A 20,000-nucleotide genomic window follows, 5' to 3' on the forward strand; every position below is an offset into this window, starting at 1 on the left:
ACCTACACACCTACAACAGGCCTAGTGTCTAATCGACATGTGCCTAGGACAAAATGGTAACTAACACACACATACACACACACACACACACACACACACACACACACACACACACACACACACACACAGGAAGTGGAATAGTTTGGGAAGCGATGTAGTGAAGGCAGGATCCATACATAGCTTTAAGCAGAAGTATGATAAAGCTCACGGTTCAGGGAGAGTGACCTAGTAGCGACCAGTGAAGATGCGGGGCCAGGAGCTTGGTGAGTGAGTACAACTAGGTGAGTACACACACACACACACACAAGAGGTATAAGGACTAGTAGTGGCCAGCGAAGAGGCGGGGCCAGGAGCTGTGACTCGACCCCTGCAACCATCAAAGACTAGCATACAACTTCTCATAAAACAAATACACATACACTAACTTAAAACCATGTTACTGACACGTTTGGTAGTGCTAAACTGAGGGAGTGACCTCCTGTCATGACTGAGGGAGTGACCTCCTGTCATGACTGAGGGACTGACCTCCTGTCATGACTGAGGGAGTGACCTCCTGTCATGACTGAGGGACTGACCTCCTGTCATGACTGAGGGACTGACCTCCTGTCATGACTGAGGGACTGACCTCCTGTCATGACTGAGGGAGTGACCTCCTGTCATGACTGAGTGAGTGACCTCCTGTCATGACTGAGGGACTGACCTCCTGTCATGACTGAGGGACTGACCTCCTGTCATGACTGAGGGACTGACCTCCTGTCATGACTGAGGGACTGACCTTTCATGACTGAGGGACTGACCCCCCTATCACAACTGAGGGACTGACCCCCCTATCATAACTGAGGGACTGACCCCCCTCAAAATTTCCTCCCCACTTCTACTGCCTCCAGTGTTATATTCTCCCGTATTCGACTGAAGAAACCTACTACAAGGGCGAAACGTGCCGGAATTAAAGACATCCAAGTCTTGTACATGTGTTATTCATCAGTCTCTCTCATTTTATCGTTCAACGTAAGACTGAGGACAGGCTGGCTATTTCTTTGTGCACTGTGGGTGATTTCTGACCTGTAGTAACCTGCCTTGTTGACCTCTGGCCTGTGTAAGGTGACCTCGGGGGTCGTGTGACTCTTACAGCTCACTCCGGGATGACCTGTAACACTAACCTGTACAGTGGTAGGCAGGTAGGTAGGCAGTCAGGTAGGTAGGTAGGTAGTCAGGTAGGTAGGTAGGCAGGCAGGCAGGCAGGCAGGCAGGTAAGTAGGTAGGTAGGTAGGTAGGTAGGCAGGCAGGCAGGCAGGCAGGTAGGTAGGTAGGTAGGTAAATATGAAGGTAGGTAGGCAGTATGGCAGGTAGGTAGACAGGCAAATAGTTAGGCAGGAAGACTGGCAGTCAGGTAAACGGGCAGATAGCCATATAGGCAGGCAGACAGTCAGGTAGACAGACAGGCAGACAGCTCTGAAGACAGGCAGTCTTCATAGCTGTGTAGAAAATGGTGTGTCATGTGTCAGCTTCTGGTATCATGTGTCAGCTGCTGGTGTCACGTGTCAGCTTCTGGTGTCATGTGTCAGCTGCTGGTGTCACGTGTCAGCTTCTGGTGTCATGTGTCAGCCGCTGGTGTCATGTGTCAGCTGCTGGTGTTGTGCCAGCTGTTAGTGTCATGTGTCAGCTGCTGGTGTCATGTATCAGCTGCTGGTGTCATGTGTCTGCTCCTAGTGTCATGTGTCTGCTGCTGGTGTCATGTATCAGCTGTTGGTGTCATGTGTCTTCTCCTGGTGTCATGTGTCTGCTACTGGTGTCATGTGTAAGCTGCTAGTGTCATATGTCACCTGTGAGTGTCATGTGTCAGATGCTGATGGCATGTGTCATTAACTGTCGTACCTGACATATGCAGGGGTGTATGTGTATACATTCAGATGTGTATGTTTGTATTTCTCTGTGCATGTTTGTATTTCTCTGTGTATGTTTGTATTTCTCTGTGTATGTGTGTATTTCTCTGTGTATGTTTGTATTTCTCTGTGTATGTTTGTATTTCTCTGTTTATGTTTGTATTTCTCTGTGTATGTGTGTATTTCTCTGTGTATGTTTGTATTTCTCTGTGTATGTTTGTATTTCTCTGTGTATGTGTGTATTTCTCTGTGTATGTTTGTATTTCTCTGTGTATGTTTGTATTTCTCTGTGTATGTTTGTATTTCTCTGTGTATGTTTGTATTTCTCTGTGTATGTGTGTATTTCTCTGTGTATGTTTGTATTTCTCTGTGTATGTTTGTATTTCTCTGTGTATGTGTGCATTTCTCTGTGTATGTTTGTATTTCTCTGTGTATGTTTGTATTTCTCTGTGTATGTGTGTATTTCTCTGTGTATGTGTGCATTTCTCTGTGTATGTTTGTATTTCTCTGTGTATGTTTGTATTTCTCTGTGTATGTGTGTATTTCTCTGTGTATGTGTGCATTTCTCTGTGTATGTTTGTATTTCTCTGTGTATGTTTGTATTTCTCTATGTATGTGTGTATTTCTCTGTGTATGTGTGTATTTCTCTGTGTATGTTTGTATTTCTCTGTGTATGCTCTGTTTAGTTTAGGAACTAATGTATTGTTGACTTGTTTAATGAGGATTGTGTAGTCGATAGGTTTTAAACCCAATGGGTTAGTGTTAGATTAGAGGATGATGTCTAGGGTACCACCTGTCTGGCTACCAGCTGTCTGGCTACCAGCTGTCTGGCTACCTTTGTTGCTGTGTTGCTCGGTGTTTGTCTGCTGTGACACACCACAACAGTGTCACCTTCCATCAGTGTATCTGCTGTGACACAACAGTGTTACCTTCCATCAGTGTCTGCTGTAACACACAACAGTGTTACATTCCATCAGTGTCTGCTGTGACACACCAGAACAGCGTTACCTTCCATCAGTGTCTGCTGTGACACACCAGAACAGCGTTACCTTCCATCAGTGTGTCTGCTGTGACACACTTTCCATCAGTGTCTGCTGTAGCACACAGCAGTGTTACCTTCCATCAGTGTGTCTGCTTTGACACACCACAACAGTGTCACCTTCCATCAGTGTCTGCTGTGACACCACAACAGTGTTACCTTCCATCAGTGTGTCTGCTGTGACACACAACAGTGTTACCTTCCATCAGTGTGTCTGCTGTGACACACCAGAACAGTGTCACCTTCCATCAGTGTGTCTGCTGTGACACACTTTCCATCAGTGTCTGCTGTAGCACACAACAGTGTTGCCTTCCATCAGTGTGTCTGCTGTGACACACCACAACAGTGTCACCTTCCATCCGTGTCTGCTGTAGCACACAGCAGTGTTACCTTCCATCAGTGTGTCTGCTGTGACACACCACAACAGTGTTACCTTCCATCAGTGTCTGCTGTGACACACCACAACAGTGTCACCTTCCATCAGTGTCTGCTGTGACACACAACAGTGTTACCTTCCATCAGTGTCTGCTGTGACACACCACAACAGTGTCACCTTCCATCAGTGTATCTGCTGTGACACACAACAGTGTCACCTTCCATCAGTGTCTGCTGTGACACACAACAGTGTCACCTTCCATCAGTGTCTGCTGTGACACACAACAGTGTCACCTTCCATCAGTGTCTGCTGTGACACACAACAGTGTCACCTTCCATCAGTGTCTGCTGTGACACACCACAACAGTGTTACCTTCCATCAGTGTCTGCTGTAACACACAACAGTGTTACCTTCCATCAGTGTCTGCTGTGACACACCACAACAGTGTCACCTTCCATCAGTGTGTCTGCTGTGACACACCACAACAGTGTCACCTTCCATCAGTGTGTCTTCTACCTTATCAGTGTCTGCTCTGCTGTGACAGACCACAGCACACACCACAACAGTGTCACCTTCCATCAGTGACATATACCTTGTGGTGTGCTGCTGTGACGGCACCTTCCATCAGTGTCTGATGTGACACACCACAACAGTGTTACCTTCCATCAGTGTCTGCTGTGACACACCACAACAGTATCACCTTCTATTAGTGTGTCTGCTGTGACAGACCACAGCAGAGTGACATATACCTTGGGTGTGCTCCGGCCAAGGAATGTCTGGAGTGTCACCTTGCAAGATATGTTAATGTCTTCTGCAATTAGTTGAGCACCAGGCAGAGGAGGAGCTCAGAGCCTGTCTGCTGTCTCTCTTTATTGCTGTATATATATATATATATATATATATATATATATATATATATATATATATATATATATATTGTATACGGGCCCACGGGCCCGTAGTTGCACCTCCCCGTGCTAGGTAATTTCTCTCTTTCTCTCTGTCTCTGTCTGTCTCTCTGGGTGCTGAGAGATGGCAGTCTGGTCAGTGTTTGGGATCACTTAGTTAATGTCGTGGATAATGACATTCTTTCGTTCACACAAACACCATCTTCTGCCGCTACTTGCTGTGGTTCTTGCTACGCTACTTGCTGTGGTTCCTGTCGCTACTTGCTGTGGTTCCTGTCGCTACTTGCTGTGGTTTCTGCTGCTACAGGTATGGTATATGAGAAAGATTAAGGTACACGGAAGAGGAGAAATTTTTTCCTGGATAGAGGCGTGATTGACAGATGGGCAACAGAGAGTTTGCATAAATGGGGAGAAATCTGAGTGGAGGCGCGTCAGGAGCGTCACAGGGGTCAGTGTTGGGACCTTCGTTGTTCACAATTTACATAAACGACATAGATGAGAGAATAAATAGGAACAGCAAGTTTGCCGATGACACCAAAATAGGCCGCCGAATTCATTCCTACGAGGACATTAGAGCACTCCAGGAAGATTTGAATAGACTGATTCAGTGGTCGGATAAGTATCAGATGATTCACGGAATCGTAAAGACACGATTGCAAACAAACCCTACCACGATGAATCTTATTGTAGTCAGCTGGCCCAGTGGCTAACGCGTCGGTCTGGAGTTTTATGACTCTGTGATTGCAGGTTCTAACTCCGCCCGTGGTATGGTATAAGTGGCAAATGCTGTTTAATATAGACAAATGCAAAGTTCTAAATATTGCACAGAAAAATAACCATGCCACATATAAACTAAATAATGTAGATCTTAATATTACTGCTTCCGAAAAGGGTTTAGGAGTTCTGGTTACCAGTAATCTAAAGCCAAGACAACAGTGCATAAGTGTTCGCAATAAAGCTAACAGAATCCTTGGCTTCATATCACGAAGCATCAATAATAGGAGTCCTCATAGATTATGCTGCACAGTTCTGGTCACTGTATTACAGAATGGATATAAATGCTCTGGAAAACGTACAAAGGAGGATGACAAAGTTGATCCCGTGTACCAGAAATCTTGAAGATTAAGACACATGTTCAACAGTTGGGTATCTTTAATGATGAAATGTTTCACCTACACAGTAGACTTCTTCAGTCAAATACAGAGGCAGCAGGTGTAGTGATAGGATGATGTAATCAGTCCACCAACCTTGGAGAAACTGTACGTAAGTGTCTTTTTCCACATCTTGTCGGTATTACCATACCATTTCTCAGTGCTGCTTCTTAAGTGGATGTGACTTGGACCTGCCTAGCATGTGCCAGTAGGCCTGCTGCAGTGCTCCTTTTTTATGCTCTTATGTACGCCCTGTGGTTCCTTGTATCAAGATCCCTCCTGCTTCGACTCAACTGACTACAGCATATAAGCCACTTCTCCCACCATATGTTGTACTTTCTACAAGACTGATGGACTCAACCTATCGATTCCAGGCTGAGGGACTGATTACCTCAGACCCCCCTCCCACCCTCTCTTTACACCTTTCTGCTTTGTTTTGGACTGATGAAACCACTGTGTGGCGAAACGTTTCTTCAATACAGATTCCCATATGTTGCTTAAGTGTCTCAGTCTTCAACTTGTGGGTTTTCAAGACCACTGATGACACTGGATGCCTTGCCAGTGTGTGGGGGGTGGGGGAGGGGGGGAGGGGGGAGGGGAGGGGGGAGGGGGCAGGATATCAACAACAACAACAACAATTACTGGTGAAGTTGTTGTGGTTCTCGGTCACCGTGAACAACAAAAGCAAAAAAAGGAAGCAAAAACAGTGTTACATGGCGGACCAGAACTGTGCACACTTGACCACTGTGTTGTGAGGGATACCTTGCCTCTCTAGGGGGATACCTCCAGGTATACCTCTCTAGGGGGGATACATCCAGGTGTACCTCTCTGTGTAGGGATACCTCCAGGTATACCTCTGGACATACTTCCAGTTATACCTCTGGGGGATACCTCCAAGTGCACCTTTCTGGAGATACCTACAGATATACCTCTAGGGATACCTCCAGGTATATTTCTCTGGGGATACCTCCATGTGGGGGATACCTTGAATGCCTGACTGTGAGGAATAAGTCACTGTAGGGAATACCTCTGTGGGGGATACCTTAAGGGATACCCCCTCACCAGCAAGTATCCCTCAAGGGTGAATTCCTTTGAGAATTCTCCATAAACTATGTGTGTGTGCGCGCTCACCTTTTTGTGGTTGCAGGGGTCGGTTCACAGCTCCTGGCCCCGTCTCTGTGTGTGTCTTGGGGGTCACAGTCTTGCTGTATCTTGGGGTCACATATTGGGGTCACAGCACTGGTAAGGTGACCCCTCCCCTATCTTGGCCCGCATTCTGTCGGATCACCTTACCTCCCTCCCCTACCACCACTACTTTACAACCACAGTCACCACCACCATCACAACCACAATCACCTCTACCATGACAACCACAGTCACCACTACCACTATAACCACAGTCACCATTACCACTATACAACCACAATCACCACTACCACTATGCAACCACAGTCACCACCACCATCACAACCACAATAACCACTACCACTATACTACCACAATCACCACTACCACTGTACAACCACAGTCACCACTACAACCACAATAATCACCACTACCACTATACAACCACAATCACCACCACCATCACAACCACAATCACCACTACCACTATACAACTACAATCACCAATACCACTACAACCACAATCACCACCACCATCACAACCACAATCACCACTACCACTATACAACCACAATCACCACCACCATCACAACCACAGTCACCACTACCATTATACAACCACAATCACTACTACCACTATACAACCACAATTACCACCACCATCACAACCACAGTCACCACCATACAACCACCAATCACCACCATCATCACAGCCACAATCACCACTACCACTACTCTACAACCACAATCACCATAACCACTACTCTACAACCACAATCGCCACCACCATCACAACCACAATCACCACTACCACTGTGCAACCACAATCGCCACCTATATCACAACCACAGTCACCACTACTACTGCAGCCACAATCGCCACCACCATCACAACCACAATGACCACTACCACTACACAATCACTACTACCACTACACAACCACAATCACCACCACCTCCACGGGCGAAATGTGGAATAACAATATTGCGCTCTTAAAGTGGATTGAATTTGCCAGAGACACAGTCGAGGGGCGAAACGTTGTGACACTTTGACTAAGACGTGTTCCAAGAGGCTGCCAGGGATGCTGGAAACCTCTCCATCACTACTGAAGGTTCATGGGGATGCTGGAAGTCTCTCCATCACTCCTGAAGGTTCATGGGCATGCTGGAAGTCTCTCCATCACTCCTGAAGGTTCATGGGGATGCTGGAAGTCTCTCCATCACTCCTGAAGGTTCATGGGCATGCTGGAAGTCTCTCCATCACTCCTGAAGGTTCATGGGGATGCTGGAAACCTCTCCATCACTCCTGAAGGTTCATGGGGATGCTGGAAGTCTCTCCATCACTCCTGAAGGTTCATGGGGATGCTGGAAGTCTCTCTATCACTCCTGAAGGTTCATGGGGATGCTGGAAGCCTCTCCATCACTCCTGAAGGTTCATGGGGATGCTGGAAACCTCTCCATCACTCCTGAAAGTTCATGGGGATGCTGGAAGCCTCTCCATCTCTCTCTCTCTCCCTGCCACCTGACCTCAGGAGTTGCTGAAGGACTCTGAAGACAGACCACAGGTCGGGCACAGGTACCTTATGGTCATCAATATTTGTACATCAATAAACTGAAAAAAGAAACCTAGTTTGAGGCTTCACAATTTTCTTGTTTACATTGGAGTGAGAGAGAGAGGACTGGAGCCATCACGGTCTCGAAAAAATCTGTAAAAATAATAGAAAACTTTGATTGTGGCTTAGGTACTCTTCTCCAATATGCAAATTAGCTTAGTGGGATTAGTGGGTGGAGGAGTTTAGAGTGTAAGCAGTGGGAGAGAGGGGGTGATAGCCAGTGGTGGTGGTGCTAGTAGTAGCAGTGGTAGTAGTAATGATAGTAGTAGTGATAGTAGTATTGATAGTAGTAGTGATAGTAGTATTGATAGTAGTAGTGATAGTAGTAGTAAGTGATAGTAGTAGTAGTAGTGATAGTAGTAGTGATAGTAGTAGAAGCAGTGATAGTAGTAGTAGTGATAGTAGTAGTAGTAACTGATAGTAGTAGTAGTAGTGATAGTAGTAGAAGCAGTGATAGTAGTAGTAGTAGTGATAGTAGTAGAAGCAGTGATAGTAGTAGTAGTAGTGATAGTAGTATAGTAGTAGTGATAGTAGTAGTAGTAGTGATAGTAGTAGTAGTAGTAGTAGTGATAGTAGTAGAAGCAGTGATAGTAGTAGTAGTAGTGATAGTAGTAGCAGTAGTGATAGTAGTAGTAGTAGTGATAGTAGTAGAAGCAGTTATGGTAGTAGTAGTAGTGATAGTAGTAGTAGTAGTGATAGTAGTAGCAGTGATAGTAGTAGTAGTAGTGATAGTAGTAGTGATAGTAGTAGTAGTAGCAGTGATAGTAGTAGTAGTAGTGATAGTAGTAGCAGTGATAGTAGTAGTAGTAGTGATAGTAGTAGTGATAGTAGTAGTAGTAGCAGTGATAGTAGTAGTAGTAGTGATAGTAGTAGTAGTAGCAGTGATAGTAGTAGTAGTAGCTCCCTGGATGACTACTGTCTACCACCTTATACTAGTTGTAGGAAATATTTTGGTAAAAGCAAGAGCTGGGTGACGTAGAGAGAGCGTAGTGTGTTAAGAGTGCTTGAGAGTCCACTCTCAGGACCGTGAATGTTCTTGTTGAAGTCAGGGCCAGATAGAAATGAAGGATAATGAAAGCAGGGGTCATCCTTGTGTGTGTGTGTGTACGCACCTATTTGTACTCACCTATTTGTGGTTGCAGGGGTCGAGTCCTAGCTCCTGGCCCCGCCTCTTCACCGGTTGCTACTAGGCCCTCTCTCTCCCCGCTCCATGAGCTTTATCAAACCTCGTCTTAAAACTGTGTATGGTTCCTGCCTCCACTACGTCATTTTCTAGGCTATTCCACTGCCTTACAACTCTATGACTGAAGAAATACTTCCTACTATCTCTCTAACTCATTTGTGTCTTCAACTTCCAATTGTGGCCGCTTGTTTCTGTGTCCCCTCCCTGGAACATCCTGTCTTTGTCCACCTTGTCTATTCCACGCAGTATTTTATATGTCGTTATCATGTCTCCCCTGACCCTCCTGTGTGTGTGTGTGTGTATGTGTGTGTGTGTGTGTGTGTGTGTGTGTGTGTGTGTGTGTGTGTGTGTACTAGTAACTGGTACAGTATACCACATTACTCTAACCCACTTCTATCTGCACATCTATTGAACGAATGATGGTAAATATATTTCTTTTCTTTCCATTGTGAAGCACTAAACTTGTAAGGGGTGATAGAATGCCTGGAGAATGAGAGACAATTATGTTTGATTCATACGAGGGGGAACTCCTCTCTCTCTCTCTCTCTCTCTCACTCTCTCTCTCTCTCTCTCTCTCTCACTCTCTCTCTCTCTCTCTCTCTCTCTCTCTCTCTCTCTCTCTCTCTCTCTCTCTCTCTCTCTCTCTCTCTCTCTCTCTCTCTCTCTCTTTTCATACAGGGTTTGACAAGGTTAAGGATCCCTAGCTTTATTGACAAGCTAAGAGCTGTTACCTACATCAGCTCATTTGAAAGCATTTTTATTGTTATGAGACATACAAGTAGGAAACAGGATGAAGTTGGAGCCATCTGTGGGCCAGCATTTTCATTTGATCAACTGACTTTATCTCGTTGACATCATTATGCTGTACGAATGTGTTCCAGACTCGAGTCATCCTGGGTATATATGATCTCAGATGGAGTGATGTTCTGGAGAAGGGTACAGCCAGAGTGAAGTTGCTGCTTTCTGCCCGTCTTGTGGCATAAAAGCTTGTTTCACGCTGTCCTTGAAGTGGATCCAAGTGTGGTACTTTGACAATATTGGCCTTGTACATAACAGTAAGGCCACCCACATCCCTCCTATGTTGAAGGCTCTGCTGAAATGACAGATCTATCCAGGATGGGTCCAGGCGAGAGATGAGACGTCTTGCTCTGTTCTCTACTCTGTCAAGCAGTCGCAGATGAGAGGGGGGGGGGGGCAGGCAAACCAAGAAAGTGGAGAATACTCAAGGTGTGAGCGTACTTGTGCCTCGTACAGAATCTTGCAACCCCTACTGTCAAGTAGATGCGAGACACGGCGAAGTGCTGTAAGCTTCCTGGCTGCCTTGTTTGCAAGATTTACAACATGGTTCTTCATGGTTAGTTTGGAGTCAAATTTCACCCCAAGGATATCAACTTCTTCTTCAGGTGCCAAGACCCTCCCATTCATCCTTACTACTGCAGCAGCATTACCATCATGGTGCCTAGAGACGATCATCATTTGTTTTTTCTCAGGTGCAAATGTTACTTGCCATCTATTTCCCCAAGCTGATACAGCTCTCAGCTGATGATTGATGTAGCTTAGAGCAGCTGGCATTTCTTCTCTTGGATAAGTGAATGTCAGTGTACAGTCGTCTGCATATGCATGGGATTCTGGGATGAGATGAAGAAGGTCGTTGAAGTAGACATTCCATAACAGTGGACCCAGCACACTTCCTTGTGGAACACTTGCCCCAATAGGATGTCTTGCTGATTCCGTTCCATTGAGAACTACACTTAGAGATCTACCATGAAGGTAATCACTGAGGAGACATAGCGTAGAGCCTGCAATTCCCAGTGCTTGAAGTTTTGCTAAGAGGCCCTGGTGCCACACCCGGTCGAAAGCGCCAGCAATGTCCAGTGCTACCACACAGCTGACTTTGGATTCATCCAGTGACTGGTGCCACTTAGTGGAGAGGTTTAACAACAGATCAGCAGCAGAGTAACCTTTCCTGAAGCCATATTGACGATCACAAAGTAGTGAGTGGTAGTCAAAAAAATCTGTCATTTGTCTTGAGATTATTGTCTCAAGGATCTCTCTCTCTCTCTCTCTCTCTCTCTCTCTCTCTCTCTCTCTCTCTCTCTCTCTCTCTCTCTCTCTCAGAATTGAGCCAGAATGATGAATTCATAATGATGAGTGTGTTGTAAGCGTTCATTATAACACGCCTGTGTAACGGCACTCTCAGAGCAGAATATTGATATTATTAAATATCTGGCCGGGCTGGAAGTACCACCACTGTCAATCATACCATCGTCACGGGTACCCCCAGAGTACCGTGAAATTCTCTGAGGCAGGCAAGGAGGGAGTGAGGGAAGTATGTAGGTAGACAGGCAGGTAGGTAGGTAGGCAGGCAGGTAGGTAGGTAGGTAGACAGGCAGGTAGGTAGGTAGACAGGCGGGTAGGTAGGTAGACAGGTAGGTAGGTAGGCAGGTAGATAGGTAGGTAGGCAGGTAGGTAGGTAGACAGGCAGGTAGGTAGGTAGGCAGGCAGGTAGGTAGGTAGGTAGACAGGCAGGTAGGTAGGTAGACAGGTAGGTAGGTAGGCAGGTAGGTAGGTAGGCAGGTAGATAGGTAGGTAGGCAGGTAGGTAGGTAGGCAGGTAGATAGGTAGGTAGGCAGGTAGGTAGGTAGACAGGTAGGTAGATAGGCAGTTAGGCAGGTAGGTAGGTAGACAGGCAGGTAGGTAGGAAGGAAGGAAGGAAGGAAGGAAGGCAGGCAGGCAGGCAGGCAGGAAGGAAGGAAGGAAGGAAGGCCGGCAGGCAGGCAGGCAGGCAGGCAGGAAGGAAGGCCGGCAGGCAGGCAGGCAGGAAGGAAGGCCGGCAGGCAGGCAGGAAGGAAGGCCGACAGGCAGGCCGGCAGGAAGGAAGGAAGGAAGGGAGGAAGGAAGGAAGGAAGGAAGGAAGGAAGGAAGGAAGGCACCAACAGTATTGCTATACTATTCCATAAGATAGTTACACAGCGTTGAAAGTTGTCAGATGGGGTGTATTTGTGGGTGGAACCCATTGGGGGAGGTGAGTGAGAGTGGGTGAGTGGGGTGGGTGGTAGCAGTGTGGGCGGGTTCGGAAATGGGCGGCTAGAGTGATGGATAGGTGGCTAGAAGCAAAAACTAGCCTCACAGCTCGTCACCACCCGCCTACCCGCTCACCTACCAGCCCACCTACCAGCCCACCTACCTGCCCACCTACCTGCCCACCTACCAGCCCACACCACCACCCATCCAGAAATAAAATAGAGAATCTCTCCGAACCTGATCAACCTGGCTGTTACTCTCACTCAGTGCACAGAGCAAACCACAGCCTGGCTTATCAGGAACCAACACGAACACAACAAGAACTTACTCAAATTGGATAAGTTTAGACTTAGAAAGGATATAGGAAAACACTGATTTGGCAGTAGAGTTGTGGATGAGTGAAAGAAACTCCCGGGTACCATCATAGAAGTTTAAACCTTATGTAGCTTTAAAAATAGAGTAGACAAATACATGAGTGGGTGTGAGTTGAACCTGCCAGTAGGCCTGATACAGTGCTCCTTCCTCAATGCGTGGGACTGATTACCTCAAGCTCTTCCATCGTTCTTCTTGTATTGGACTGAAGAGGTCGCTGGCTGGCGAAACGTTTCTTCAGTAAAGATTCCAAAATGTTGCACGACTTGTTGCTTTTGTAAACCATTTACACTGCAGAGAAAGGTGAAAGATGACTGAGGAGTCTGGGGTAATCAGTCCCCTCAGCCCGGAATTGATGTCTTCAGTTTATTAAACTTTCCTGTGTTCTTATGTGACTTGGACCTACCTAGCATGGGCTAATAGGTGACTTGGACCTACCTAGCATGGGCTAATAGGTGACTTGGACCTACCTAGAATGGGCCAGTAGGTAACTTGGACCGACCTAGCATGGGCCAGTAGGTAACTTGGACCGACCTAGCATGGGCCAGTAGGTAACTTGGACCGACCTGGCATGGTCCAGTAGGCCTGCTGCAGTGCTCCTTCCTTCCTCTTGTTCTCTCCTCTTTCTCAACCCAAACTGGTATTAATTAAAGAATATAGCCACAATACCTAGCCTGCGACAATTCACAATTAACCCACAATTCAGTGGGATTGAGGGAGGCCTTGTAGACAGCATTGTAGGTCTTCCTTGGATCATATCTTGTGATTTGTGTTTTGATAATAGTCCACGATGGGTGCGAAATGTCCGCCTCAGGTTTGTTATCCGAATTGTCTGTTGTGAGTTGTGGGTTGTAAAGTGTGTCGGGCAGACAGTAACGTAGCAACATGTTGTGTACTAATCTGGGATTAGATGTTGCCTAACCTGCAAGTAACACGGAGGATGGTGCAAGTAGCAGGGGTAGGTGTTCAACCTGCAAGTAACACGGAGGATGGTGCAAGTAGCAGGGGTAGGTGTTCAACCTGCAAGTAACACGGAGGATGGTGCAAGTACCAGGGGTAGGTATTCAACCTGCAAGTAACACGGAGGATGGAGCAAGTAGCAGGGGTAGGTGTTCAACCTGCAAGTAACACGGAGGATGGTGCAAGTAGCAGGGGTAGGTGTTCAACCTGCAAGTAACACGGAGGATGGTGCAAGTAGCAGGGGTAGGTGTTCAACCTGCAAGTAACACGGAGGATGGTGCAAGTAGCAGGGGTAGGTGTTCAACCTGCAAGTAACACGGAGGATGGTGCAAGTACCAGGGGTAGGTATTCAACCTGCAAGTAACACGGAGGATGGAGCAAGTAGCAGGGGTAGGTGTTCAACCTGCAAGTAACACGGAGGATGGTGCAAGTAGCAGGGGTAGGTGTTCAACCTGCAAGTAACACGGAGGATGGTGCAAGTAGCAGGGGTAGGTGTTCAACCTGCAAGTAACACGGAGGATGGTGCAAGTAGCAGGGGTAGGTGTTCAACCTGCAAGTAACACGGAGGATGGTGCAAGTAGCAGGGGTAGGTGTTCAACCTGCAAGTAACACGGAGGATGGTGCAAGTAGCAGGGGTAGGTGTTCAACCTGCAAGTAACACGGAGGATGGTGCAAGTAGCAGGGGTAGGTGTTCAACCTGCAAGTAACACGGAGGATGGTGCAAGTACCAGGGGTAGGTGTTCAACCTGCAAGTAACACGGAGGATGGTGCAAGTAGCAGGGGTAGGTGTTCAACCTGCAAGTAACACGGAGGATGGTGCAAGTAGCAGGGGTAGGTGTTCAACCTGCAAGTAACACGGAGGATGGTGCAAGTAGCAGGGGTAGGTGTTCAACCTGCAAGTAACACGGAGGATGGTGCAAGTAGCAGGGGTAGGTGTTCAACCTGCAAGTAACACGGAGGATGGTGCAAGTACCAGGGGTAGGTATTCAAACTGCAAGTAACACGGAGGATGGTGCAAGTAGCAGGGGTAGGTGTTCAACCTGCAAGTAACACGGAGGATGGTGCAAGTAGCAGGGGTAGGTGTTCAACCTGCAAGTAACACGGAGGATGGTGCAAGTAGCAGGGGTAGGTGTTCAACCTGCAAGTAACACGGAGGATGGTGCAAGTAGCAGGGGTAGGTGTTCAACCTGCAAGTAACACGGAGGATGGTGCAAGTAGCAGGGGTAGGTGTTCAACCTGCAAGTAACACGGAGGATGGTGCAAGTAGCAGGGGTAGGTGTTCAACCTGCAAGTAACACGGAGAATGTAACAAGTTACATTCCCGTAACGGAACATCATACACACCTACTTTGCACAATGACTATATATATATATATATATATATATATATATATATATATATATATATATATATATATATATATATATATATATATATATATATATATATATATATACACATATATACATACACATGTATATATCTATACATGTATATATATCTTAGGATAAGAAATAAAATTATTAAGGTGCTTACGAATGTTTTAATAACATATGTAAATTAGCTTGGTCAGGATGAACACTGAATACTGATCACCAATTTGTTGATAACAGTGACTGGAATTTGTTCCTTAATGCCTGCCTGGTGTGTCTGCCTGTTGCCTGGTGTGTCTGCCTGTTGCCTGGTGTGTCTGCCTGTTGCCTGGTGTGTCTGCCTGTTGCCTGGTGTGTCTGCCTGTTGCCTGGTGTGTCTGCCTGTTGCCTGGTGTGTCTGCCTGTTGCCTGGTGTGTCTGCCTGTTGCCTGGTGTGTCTGCCTGTTGCCTGGTGTGTCTGCCTGTTGCCTGGTGTGTCTGCCTGTTGCCTGGTGTGTCTGCCTGTTGCCTGGTGTGTCTGCCTGTTGCCTGGTGTGTCTGCCTGTTGCCTGGCGTGTCTGCCTGTTGCCTGGCGTATCTGCCTGTTGCCTGGCGTGTCTGCCTGTTGCCTGGTGTGTCTGCCTGTTGCCTGGTGTGTCTGCCTGTTGCCTGGTGTGTCTGCCTGTTGCCTGGTGTGTCTGCCTGTTGCCTGGTGTATCTGCCTGTTGCCTGCTGTGTCTGCCTGTTGCCTGGTGTATCTGCCTGTTGCCTGGTGTGTCTGCCTGTTGCCTGGTGTGTCTGCCTGTTGCCTGGTGTGTCTGCCTGTTTCCTGGTGTGTCTGCCTGTTGCCTGGTGTGTCTGCCTGTTGCCTGGTGTGTCTGCCTGTTGCCTCGTGTGTCTGCCTGTTGCCTGGTGTGTCTGCCTGTTGCCTGGTGTGTCTGCCTGTTGCCTGGTGTGTCTGCCTGTTGCCTGGTGTGTCTGCCTGTTGCCTGGTGTGTCTGCCTGTTGCCTGGTGTGTCTGCCTGTTGCCTGGTGTGTCTGCCTGTTGCCTGGGGTGTCTGCCTGTTGCCTGGTGTATCTGCCTGTTGCCTGGTGTGTCTGCCTGTTGCCTGGTGTGTCTGCCTGTTGCCTGGTGTGTCTGCCTGTTGCCTGGTGTGTCTGCCTGTTGCCTGGTGTGTCTGCCTGTTGCCTGGTGTATCTGCCTGTTGCCTGGTGTGTATGCCTGTTGCCTGGTGTATCTGCCTGTTGCCTGGTGTGTCTGCCTGTTGCCTGGTGTGTCTGCCTGTTGCCTGGTGTGTCTGCCTGTTTCCTGGTGTGTCTGCCTGTTGCCTGGTGTGTCTGCCTGTTGCCTGGCGTGTCTGCCTGTTGCCTGGTGTGTCTGCCTGTTGCCTGGTGTGTCTGCCTGCTGCCTGGTATGTCTGCCTGTTGCCTGGTGTGTCTGTTGCCTGGTGTGTCTGCCTGTTGCCTGGCGTGTCTGCCTGTTGCCTGGTGTGTCTGCCTGTTGCCTGGTGTATCTGCCTGTTGCCTGGTGTGTCTGCCTGTTGCCTGGTGTGTCTGCCTGTTGCCTGGTGTGTCTGCCTGTTGCCTGGCGTGTCTGCCTGTTGCCTGGTGTGTATGCCTGTTGCCTGGTGTATCTGCCTGTTGCCTGGTGTGTCTGCCTGTTGCCTGGTGTGTCTGCCTGTTGCCTGGTGTGTCTGCCTGTTGCCTGGCGTGTCTGCCTGTTGCCTGGTGTGTATGCCTGTTGCCTGGTGTATCTGCCTGTTGCCTGGTGTGTCTGCCTGTTGCCTGGTGACTGCCTGTTGCCTGGTGTGTATGCCTGTTGCCTGGTGTGTCTGCCTGTTTCCTGGTGTGTCTGCCTGTTTCCTGGTGTGTCTGCCTGTTTCCTGGTGTGTCTGCCTGTTGCCTGGTGTGTATGCCTGTTGCCTGGTGTCTGCCTGTTGCCTGGTGTGTATGCCTGTTGCCTGGTGTGTCTGCCTGTTTCCTGGTGTGTCTGCCTGTTTCCTGGTGTGTCTGCCTGTTTCCTGGTGTGTCTGCCTGTTGCCTGGTGTGTATGCCTGTTGCCTGGTGTGTCTGCCTGTTGCCTGGTGTGTCTGCCTGTTTCCTGCTGTATCTGCCTGTTGCCTGCTGTGTGTGCCTGTTGCCTGCTGTGTCTGCCTGTTGCCTGGTGTGTCTGCCTGTTTCCAGGTGTGTCTGCCTGTTTCCTGCTGTGTCTGCCTGTTTCCTGGTGTGTCTGCCTGTTGCCTGGTGTGTCTGCCTGTTGCCTGGTGTGTATGCCTGTTGCCTGCTGTATCTGCCTGTTGCCTGCTGTGTCTGCCTGTTGCCTGCTGTGTCTGCCTGTTGCCTGCTGTGTCTGCCTATTGCCTGGTGTGTTTGCCTGGTGTGTCTGCCTGTTGCCTGCTGTGTCTGCCTGTTGCCTGCTGTGTCTGCCTGTTGCCTGGTATGTATGCCTGTTGCCTGCTGTATCTGCCTGTTGCCTGCTGTGTTTGCCTGTTGCCTGCTGTGTCTGCCTGTTGCCTGCTGTGTCTGCCTATTGCCTGGTGTGTTTGCCTGGTGTGTCTGCCTGTTGCCTGGTGTGTCTGCCTGTTGCCTGGCGTGTCTGCCTGTTGCCTGGTGTGTCTGCCTGTTGCCTGGTGTATCTGCCTGTTGCCTGGTGTGTCTGCCTGTTGCCTGGTGTGTCTGCCTGTTGCCTGGTGTGTCTGCCTGTTGCCTGGCGTGTCTGCCTGTTGCCTGGTGTGTATGCCTGTTGCCTGGTGTATCTGCCTGTTGCCTGGTGTGTCTGCCTGTTGTCTGGTGTCTTTCTGTTGCCTGGTGTGTATGCCTGTTGCCTGGTGTGTCTGCCTGTTGCCTGGTGTCTGCCTGTTGCCTGGTGTGTCTGCCTGTTGCTTGGTGTGTCTGCCTGTTGCCTGGCGTGTCTGCCTGTTGCCTGGTGTGTATGCCTGTTGCCTGGTGTATCTGCCTGTTGCCTGGTGTCTCTGCCTGGTGTCTGCCTGTTGCCTGGTGCGTATGCCTGTTGCCTGGTGTGTCTGCCTGTTGCCTGGTGTCTGCCTGTTGCCTGGTGTGTATGCCTGTTGCCTGGGGTGTCTGCCTGTTGCCTGGTGTGTCTGCCTGTTGCCTGCTGTATCTGCCTGTTGCCTGCTGTGTCTGCCTGTTGCCTGGTGTATCTGCCTGTTGCCTGGTGTGTCTGCCTGTTGCCTGGTGTGTCTGCCTGTTGCCTGGTGTGTCTGCCTGTTGCCTGGTGTGTATGCCTGTTGCCTGGTGTATCTGCGTGTTGCCTGGTGTGTCTGCCTGTTGCCTGGCGTCTGCCTGTTGCATGGTGTGTATGCCTGTTTCCTGGTGTGTCTGCCTGTTGCCTGGTGTGTCTGCCTGTTTCCTGGTGTGTCTGCCTGTTTCCTGGTGTGTCTGCCTGTTTCCTGGTGTGTCTGCCTGTTGCCTGGTGTGTCTGCCTGTTGCCTGGTGTCTGCCTGTTGCCTGGTGTGTCTGCCTGTTTCCTGGTGTGTCTGCCTGTTTCCTGGTGTGTCTGCCTGTTGCCTGGTGTGTATGCCTGTTGCCTGGTGTATCTGCCTGTTGCCTGGTGTCTCTGCCTGGTGTCTGCCTGTTGCCTGGTGCGTATGCCTGTTGCCTGGATAGTGTCTGCCTGTTGCCTGGTGTCTGCCTGTTGCCTGGTGTGTTATGCCTTTTGGCCTGGGGATGTCTGCCTGTTGCCTGGGTGTCTGCCTGTTGCCTGGCCGTGTCTGCCTGGTTGCCGTAGTGTGTCTGCCTGTTGCCTGGAGTGTGTCTGCCTGTTGCCTGGTGTATCTGCCTGTTGCCTAGGTGTGTCTGCCTGTTGCCTGGTGTGTCTGCCTGTTGCCTGGTGTTCTGCCTGTTGCCTGTGGCCTAAGTTATGCCTGTTGCCTGGTGTATCTGCCGTGTTGCCTGGTGTGTCTGCCTGTTGCCTGGCCGTCTGCCTGTTGCCATAGGTGTGTATGCCTGTTTCCTGGTGTGTCTGCCTGTTGCCTGGTTGTGTGTCTGCCTGTTTCCTGGGTGTGTCTGCCTGTTTCCTGGTGTATCCTGCCTGTTTCCTGGTGCCTGTCTGCCTGTTGCCTGGTGTGTATGCCGCCTGTTGCCTGGGTTATATCTGCCTGTTGCTGGGTGTCTCTGCCTGGTGTCTGCCTGTTGCCTGGATGCGTATGTGCCTGTTGCCTGGGTGTGTCTGCCTGTTGCCTGGTGTCCCTGCCTGCCTTGTGGTGTATGCCTGTTGCCTGGGGTGTCTGCCTGTTGCCTGGTGTGTCTGCCTGTTGCCTGGCGTGTCCTCTGTGCCTGTGGTGTCCTGCCTTGTTGCCTGGCCTAGTGTATCTGCCTGTTGCCTGGTGTATGTCTGTTTGCCTGTTAATTGTATCCTGGCCTGTTCCTAAGGTGTCCTGCCTGTTGCCTGGTGTGTCTGCCTGTTGCCTGGTGTGTCTGCCTGTTGCCTGGGTGTATCTGCCGTGTTGCCTGGAGTGTGTCTGCCTGTGCCTGGTGTCTGCCTGCCTTGGGGTTGCCTGTTGCATGGTGTGTATGCCTGTTTCCTGGTGTGTCTTGCCTGTTGCCTGCCTGTGGTGTCTGCCTGTTTCCTGGTGTGTCTGCCTTTGTTTCGGTGTGTGTTCTGCCTTGTTTCCTGTGTGTCTGCCTGCTTGCCTGGTGTATGCCTGTTGCCTGGTGCCTGTGGTGCTGCCTGTATGCCTGTTGTGGGGTCTGCCTGTTGCCCTGCGTATCTGCCTGTTGCCTGCTGTGTCTTGCCCTGTTGCCGGTGTATCTGCCTGTTGCCTGGGTCTGCGTGTGTCGCCTGTTGCCTGGTGTCTGCCTGTTGCCTGGTGTGTATGCCTGTTACCTGCTGCCTGGTGTGTCTGCCGTTGCCGCTCGCCTGGTGCATGGTCTGCCTGTTTCCTGGCCTGTGTCTGCCTGTTTCCTGGTGTGTCTGCCTGTTTCTGGTGTGTCTGCCTGTTTGCCTGGTGTGTATGCCTGTTGCCCTGCCCGGTGTGTCTGCCTGTTGCCTGGT

At 49.3% G+C, this 20,000-nt stretch overlaps 1 protein-coding gene across 7 annotated transcripts in view; it reads right to left on the reverse strand.

The window, feature by feature from the left end:
• sli (slit guidance ligand) overlaps window positions 1-20,000 on the reverse strand; it is a 659,016-nt gene that overhangs the window by 305,397 nt on the left and 333,619 nt on the right. The gene's annotated exons all lie outside the window — the stretch shown is intronic.

The sequence above is a fragment of the Cherax quadricarinatus genome, chromosome 83 (genome assembly GCF_038502225.1).
Source record: "Cherax quadricarinatus isolate ZL_2023a chromosome 83, ASM3850222v1, whole genome shotgun sequence".
NCBI classification, from domain to species: domain Eukaryota; kingdom Metazoa; phylum Arthropoda; class Malacostraca; order Decapoda; family Parastacidae; genus Cherax; species Cherax quadricarinatus.